Below are 7705 nucleotides of genomic sequence, written 5' to 3'. Positions count from 1 at the left end.
TAGTAGTCATTTTGCTTTTTAAAAGAGTAACATTGGAAGAATAACAAACTGACATTAGTTAGTAAATTACTCAGGCTATCTGCTCAAGTAGAGCCTGCAGTCTGCTGCTCAACATACCTGCTCAGTAAATCAGATTCATGCTTATATGACCTGTGGCAACAAGAACCAAACCTACTTCTGCATCTTTGGCCATTGAAATGATTAACAGGTCTGCTGGGTTCAACTTTGCTTTAATTCATGCTGGTTCAGGTAGTCAGTACTGAAATTATCTGTTATGCCTGTATTTGTAGAGCAGGGCAGTTTTTGTTACTAACCTGCAGAACTCGTTGCTCCCACTGGCACTCTTTATAATTTGTGAGCAGATGGCAAATTGCCCCCAATTATAAATCTGCCTCATAGACTCTTTCAGCTTATGTTTATATCACACACGTTATGTCTCCCTCACCTCTCAAAATCTGAGAGTTTGCATGTGGCACTGGCTCTCAGGCTGGTTGTTGTAAGGCTTACTTGAGGTTACATGCTCCTGACTCTTTGCACATTATGGGTAACATCTGTAACAGCTGGGTAAATCTCAGGAGAAGGACAGTAAACCAAAGAGTGTCTATTGCAGCTGTTGCCCTCCCCGGGCTGCAGAAAGAGAGATTTTGCAGCAGATGGAATTTTGCTTAGATATTTTCTGAGAGATGCTACAGGGCAGAAAGGATTTCCTCACTTCTCAAACATTAAATACAATTATTTTTATGCATAATTCACTTTGTATAGATTTGATCTGCGTAACATGATAAACAATTATCAGCATATATATGCAGTTAAAAAAAACCAGTAAAAGTGGGCTTATAAAATACTGCTTGTCAAGATTAACTGTTTTAGAAGAAAGAAGTAAACCTGAACTTTCAGTAATTTCATGACGCCTGGAGCCAAGCTTAGTGAAGCTCATCTGCAGGATATGATGTAGCTGGAACACACAAAAATATTTGTTTGTCCAGTTTTGGCAGGTGAATCAAATTTCCCAGCTGCTTCTGTACTGAAAGGCCTGTCAGCCAGCAATGATGCTGAACTTGGCATGGCTTTATCCGTGTCGTGGCCAAGACACCACTGGCACCTGTAACCAGCAATAATTCAGAGAGGAGAGGAGGGATTAGGGACGAGGACAAGAGGCTGACAAATAAATGAGATGGAAAATTGAGGCATTAAAAGACTAAACGCTTTAAGATTAAAAGCACAGCATGTATATTTCGGCAATGGCTGCTCCATTTTAGCTGTCTCCACACTTAATATTAAAGCCTGTGTTATTGTGACCTTCAGCTCTGTTTCTCACTGGAATGAATAATCGTATTATTTTTAGAGAGCTGATTTTAATCCTCAGTATATTGCACTGTGTCCTCTCATCCGTCGTATTCAGCTCGATAATGGAGCGTAATAAAAAGGATGTCTCTGCTTGTGTTTAAACGTGGACATTTTTCTGAGGGCTGTGTACTCCAGATGGTCTGAACACCAGGGTTATGCTGTAAAACACATCCTTACAGATAGATATACAAATGGTTAACGTGACTCAATCTGTTTGTGGGAACACAGACGGCTTTCTTCTTCTCAGGAATATAAAAAGACCCAACGTTTCACTAAAGCCTACCTGCTTTCTATACAGGAAATCACTCTATTGGCTGTTGGGGGAGCAGCAGTATGACAGCTGCTATCGTTTAATCTGTTTTGATGCTCAAATTTGGCTGCTGGATGTGCTGGTGTTTGTCTTTGTGTGCTCATCTGCATGCCTGGCTTTATGTTTCAACACTACATGCGTATGTCAAACCATGTGTAAGCTTTCACGCAGCACTTGTGAAGATGCTTCACACATAACTGTAAATCCCACATTTGCTTGATTTGTTGTTTGATGTCTGATTGAGTTTTTGGTTGAGGAAAAGGGGACTGCACAGCCTTTAAGACACAGATTAGACTAAGAAACATCAATTGAGTCTGTGTGAATTGGGGAAGGATGCGTGTAGCTTAAAGTGCATTTGAGTGGTGAACAAGAAAGGTCTATGGATGTGGACAAATTTGACTGAACCCTTACAGCTTATTGCAACAATGCTTCATTTCTCTTGATTTGTCCTGAATTCAGTTAAAACCTGTTGCATAATGCACACTTTTACAATAGTGCCTTACAAAATCATTCATACCTATGTCATGTAACAACCAAAATGTGGATTTTATGCAATGGATCAAAAATACTTGAGCAGTGGAAGGATAGGGATTTTTATTAACTTTTTTACAAGTAACTGTGCATTTAGCCCCTTTACCCTGATACCCCTAAATAAAATGAAGTGCAACCAATTGCATTCTGTAAAAATGACCTTTTCTAAGATTTCATAATTTGGGATGTGATTAAATTTGCTTCTGGAAAATATGATTTTAAAACTTACTGAGAAAAGAACACAATTGATTTTCTTAAGCCCTTTTAGGAAGTAGAGTCAGCCTTTCTGTAATTTAATCACAAATTAAGCACAACTGTTCTGTGAGGGCATCACAGATTTGTTAGAGAATATTGGTGAACAAACAGCACTATGAAGACAAAGGACACTGCAGAGAGGCCAGGGAGAAAGTTATTGTGAAGTTTAAAGCAAAGTGCAGTTATACCACAAAATCCCAAGCTCTGAAGATCTCACAGAGCACTCTTCAATCCATCACCCTAAAATGGTAAGACTATGACACACTTGGAACCCAAACAAGACCTATCTGTCCACCTAAACTGGGGCTGAGCAGTAGGAGCAGTTATCAGAGAAGCAGCCAAGATGGTAATGGTAAATCTGGAGGAGATGCAGAGTTCCACAGCTCAGGTGGGAGAATCTGTTGACAGGACAGCTATTACTCATGCACACAGATATGGGTTTGATGGGAGAGTGGTGAGATTGCAGAATTGGTTAAAAAAAGTGTAATAAGTTAGCTACTGTGTGGGGGACACATCAAACATGTGGAAGACAATGCCCTGGCTTGATGGGACTAAAAATGAACCGTTAGGGCCACATTCAAAACGTTGTGTGATGGCAGACTAATCCCCAGACCCTCACATGTGTTTACTGTTCAATCCATGTGTGATCGTCCTTCCTATTTTAGTGTCTAAACTTGTTTTTGTTTTATTTTTTAAATATTCATTTTGGAACTACTTTGCTGCTGACAGGGAACCTTGAATCTGTGCAGGGGAAAATAAAGTCCCGTAAATACCCCAAATACAACGCTAACATAGCATTCAAGAACTGCTGAGAAAAACATTGTGCCATTTTCAAGCTGCTCTCCAAGAGCCCTGCTCTTAATTCTGTTGAACATCTATGTAAAGATGTGAAAATTGCAGTGTTTAGACATCCCCTTTCAAACCTGAGACAGCTTTAGCAGTTTGCTCAGGAAGAGTGGGCCAAACTACAGGTTTGGCAAATGCAGGCGTCTCTCTGAGATCGCTTGTTGGCAGTGACAGTTGCAAAAGGCACTGCCACAAAATATTAAAAAAGGATACCATCTATTTGGTCATGCCATTCTCAATTGGTTATTGATAAAAAATCACCTGAAAAGCTCTGATTTATATTAAGTGTGGAATAAACAATAAGGGATGACATTTAAGTTTGGCTAGTCTGATTTCAGAGATTTGTTTGTGTTTTACTTTACTGTTAAAGGGAACCAAGAAATTTGTGCTTGTTTCTGCATAAATGCCAGTTATTTGCTGTCAAATATTTAACAAACATTCTTCATCTATGTTCAAGTTTTACATACCATAGTAACAGTGCGATCCAGCCTGTCAGCAGCCTCCTGGCCTCTGGGAACGGACTCTCATTTTCTACATGAATCTCATTGACAGGATCATGCTGATTAATTGAGGAAGCCGCAAAATAACTAATTAGTGCAGTTTGGATTAGACAAGCTGTTTCCTTTTGAGGTGCTGAGCTCCGTTATGGATCAATATGTTAAGCTGCAAAAGAGGATGCACTCACAACTTTATTTGGGTTATCATCGTTATTGGTTTCATATATATTTTTACTCTTAATTTTGTTTCATTTTACACCTGTTCATAAATCATTACATTAACATACATGCGTATCTGCCTGCTGCAGACGGGTTGTTAGCTGAAAACTCTCAGCCGGTTCCTGAACAGAAAAGAGTCATTAATGAAGTCTATTAATGGAGGCACTTAATCACTCCTTCAGCACAGAAGCCATCTGAGAGGGAGGTAGGGAAGAGAATTGGATTGTCTGAGTCTGAGATTTAGTTAGACAGGCTCTACATGTCTTCAAAGCAGGAAGCACTTTCTGGCTACACCTGGAGACAGTGGCCAGAAGAGAAAAAGGTCAAAGGCCCGCTACAGCATGACAGAAAAATAATCTTCCTATTCATTGCTTCTTTACAAGAGTCAATACACAGAGAAAGATTTGGCTCTGCAAGTCTACCATATCGATAACGTGTTATTTCAGGCTGCAATGGTGATGACTGTTAGACTTTGAAATGAGTCAACGTGCCAAAGGAAGTGTACTTTAACTGACTGGGAATCAGTGTTTCTGTACCAGTTATCTCTTGAGGTTCTCATTTCTTTGAGCAATGCAGTGACAGAAGACATATTCAGATCTTTCACTAAAGCAGGAGTACAAACACAGCAATATTAAAAACTCTGCCTTAACTGTCCCAAAAGAAAAGTCTTTATACCTTCAAAACTTCAAGTTAGTTTTATTTACTCAGAAGTCATGATTATCCTGTTCCTAATCAAAAAGTACCTGCAGTTAGGACCAGGAAACTAGAGTTTGGACCTAATTTCTATATAGTCCCTTATCCAATATCCAGTTTGGCATTCTCCTTAATAAAAAGACAGATGATAGTTACAGTAATAAACTGTTTAGTTGCAGTTTTGTCAGTTTATATTTTTCAGACAGAATCAGACGTGTTTTAATGGGTCTCTTTATTTTCATGACTATGTACATTGTAGATTTTTATCAAAGGCAACAAAACTATGAATGAACACACATGGAATTATATAGTAAACAAAATTTTTTAAATAACTCTAAACATTTTTATAGTTCAGATTCTTCAAGATAGCCACCCTTACCTTTGATTACTGCTTTTCTCTCTTAGTATTCTCTCCAAGTCCTTTATGAGGCGGTCACCTGAAATGGTTTTCCAAAGAGTCTTTTTTGTTTTTTGTTTTTTTTACTGTGTCCTGTCCGGCAGAGTATCGCTCAGAATTATTGTCTGAGTGCCAAGAAATTGCCCAACAGATTTACTTTCACAAGCAGAGCATCACAGCTAATGCTTTAAAGCTCTGCTTGATATTTATAAAAGAAACTTTATTATAAACTTCTTTGGGAATATTTCAATTGTTACAGACACGGAGACTGAAATAAAAAGGAAAAAAGAAGCTCAAAAAAGAGAGAGATGGGGAAAAAAGGGGAGAAAAGGAAGAAAGAGTGGAGGAGAGAAAGAAGGATGAAGAGAATACAAAGAGTCTTAAAAGAACTTCCCAGATGTTCATTGAGAGACGGCCAAAGGTTCATGACAGCCAACAGTGGCTACTTTAAGAAATTTAAAATGTAACATATTTAAAGTTCTTTTACAATCTTTCATTTTTAAATAATTCCAAATGTATTTATTCACAGTTTTGATGCCTTCAGTGAGAACAATGTTTATAGTCATAAACATAAAGAAACCGATTAAATGAGAAAGTGAGTCTAAAACGTTTGACCAGTAGAGTGTATAGTGTGTGTGTATGTATATATATAAATATATATATATATATATATATATATATATATATATATATATATATACACATGTGTGTGTGTGTGTATATATATATATATACTCGTACTCGTGCTCGTCGTCTTCCGCTTTATCCAGGAGCAGGTCGCGGGGGCAGCAAACTCGGCAGAGACAGCCAGACGTCCCTCTCCCCAGACACCTCCTCCGGGGGGAGCTCAAGACGTTTCCAGGCCATCCGAGAGACATAGTCCCTCCAGCGTGTCCTGGGCCGTCCCCTGGGCCTCCTCCTGGTGGGACGTGCCTAGAACACCTCCCGAGGAAGGCGTCCAGGAGGCATCCGGTATAGATGCCTGAGCCACCTCAACTGGCTCCTCTCGGTGTGGAGGAGCAGCGGCTCTACTCTGAGCCCCTCCCGAGTGGCCGAGCTCCTCACCCTATCTCTAAGGGAGTGCCCGGCCACCTTACGGAAGTAGCTCATTTCAGCCACTTGTATACGGGATCTCGTTCTTTCGGTCATGACCCAAAGTTCATGGCCATAGGTGAAGGTAGGAACGTAGACCAACTGGTAAATTGTGAGCTTCGCTTTTCGGCTCAGCTCTCTTTTCACCACAACGGACCGGCACAGTGCCCCCATTACTGCAGCAGCGGCACCGATCCGTCTGTCGATCTCCCGCTCCATTCTTCCCTCACTCGTGAACAAGACCCCGAGATACTTGAACTCCTCCACCTGAGGCAGGAACTCCCCTCCAACCTGAAGAGAACAAGCCACCCTTTTCCGGTCGAGTACCAGGGCCTCTGTCTTGGAGGAGCTGATCTTCATCCCAGCCACTTCACATTCGGCTGCGAACCGCCCCAGCGCATGCTGTAGGTCTTGGCTAGAGGGGGCCAGCAGGACCACGTCATCTGCAAAAAGAAGAGACGAAATCCACTGGTCCCCAAACCAGATCCCCATGTGTACCGGTTGGGCAAACTCCCATGAACCCTCGAGTACCCTGTAGAGGGTATAGAGCTGGTCCAGTGTTCCACGGCCGGGACGAAAACCACACTGCTCCTCCTGAAGCCGGGGTTCGACTATCGGCCGGACTCTCCTCTCCAATACCCTGGCGTAGGCCTTACCAGGGAGGCTGAGGAGTGTTATCCCCCTGTAGTTAGAACACACCCTCCGGTCACCCTTCATATGAAGGGGGACCACCACCACACTCTGCCAGTCCAGAGGCACTGTCCCTGACCGCCACACAATGTTGAAGAGGCGTGTCAACCATGACAGCCCCACAACATCCAGAGATTTGAGGTACTCAGGACGGATCTCATCCACCCCCGAAGCTCTGTCACCGTGGAGCTTTTTAACCACCTCGGTGACTTCAGCCAGGGTGATGAAAGAGTCCAACCCCGAGTCCCCAGCCTCTGTTTCCACCTGGGAATGTGTGATGGCAGGATTGAGAAGATCCTCAAAGTACTCCTTCCACCACCCAATAATGTCCCCAGTTGAGGTCAGCAGCCCCCCAACCCCACTGTAAACAGTGTTGGCGAAGCACTGCTTCCCCCTCCTGAGGCGGGACAGTTTGCCAGAATTGCTTCAAGGCCAACCAGTAGTCCTTCTCCATGGCCTCACCAAACTCCTCCCAGGCCCGAATTTTTGCCTCTGCCACAGCCCGGGCCACGGCATGCTTGGCCTCACGGTATCCGTCAACCACCTCAGGAGTCCCACAAGCCAACCACAGCTGATAGGACTCCTTCTTCAGCTTGACAGCGTCCCTCAGTGGACAGCTCAGAACCTCTCTTCACCCAAGTGACCAAAACATGCGGCCGAAGGTCTGATGGTACGACAACAAGTCGATCATTGACCTCCTGCCTAGGGTGTCCTGGTGCCAAGTGCACTGATGGACACCCTTATGTTTGAACATAGTGTTCATTATGGACAGCCCGTGTCTAGCACAGAAGTCCATTTGTATGAGAGCCAAAGCTAGATGAAGTGTGA

At 42.5% G+C, this 7705-nt stretch overlaps 1 protein-coding gene across 1 annotated transcript in view; it reads left to right on the top strand.

Moving 5' to 3' along the window:
- grik4 (glutamate receptor, ionotropic, kainate 4) overlaps window positions 1-7705 on the top strand; it is a 585146-nt gene that overhangs the window by 488817 nt on the left and 88624 nt on the right. The gene's annotated exons all lie outside the window — the stretch shown is intronic.

Source organism: Girardinichthys multiradiatus, chromosome 18, assembly GCF_021462225.1.
Source record: "Girardinichthys multiradiatus isolate DD_20200921_A chromosome 18, DD_fGirMul_XY1, whole genome shotgun sequence".
NCBI lineage: Eukaryota > Metazoa > Chordata > Actinopteri > Cyprinodontiformes > Goodeidae > Girardinichthys > Girardinichthys multiradiatus.
This window is presented reverse-complemented; position numbering and strand designations above follow the sequence as displayed.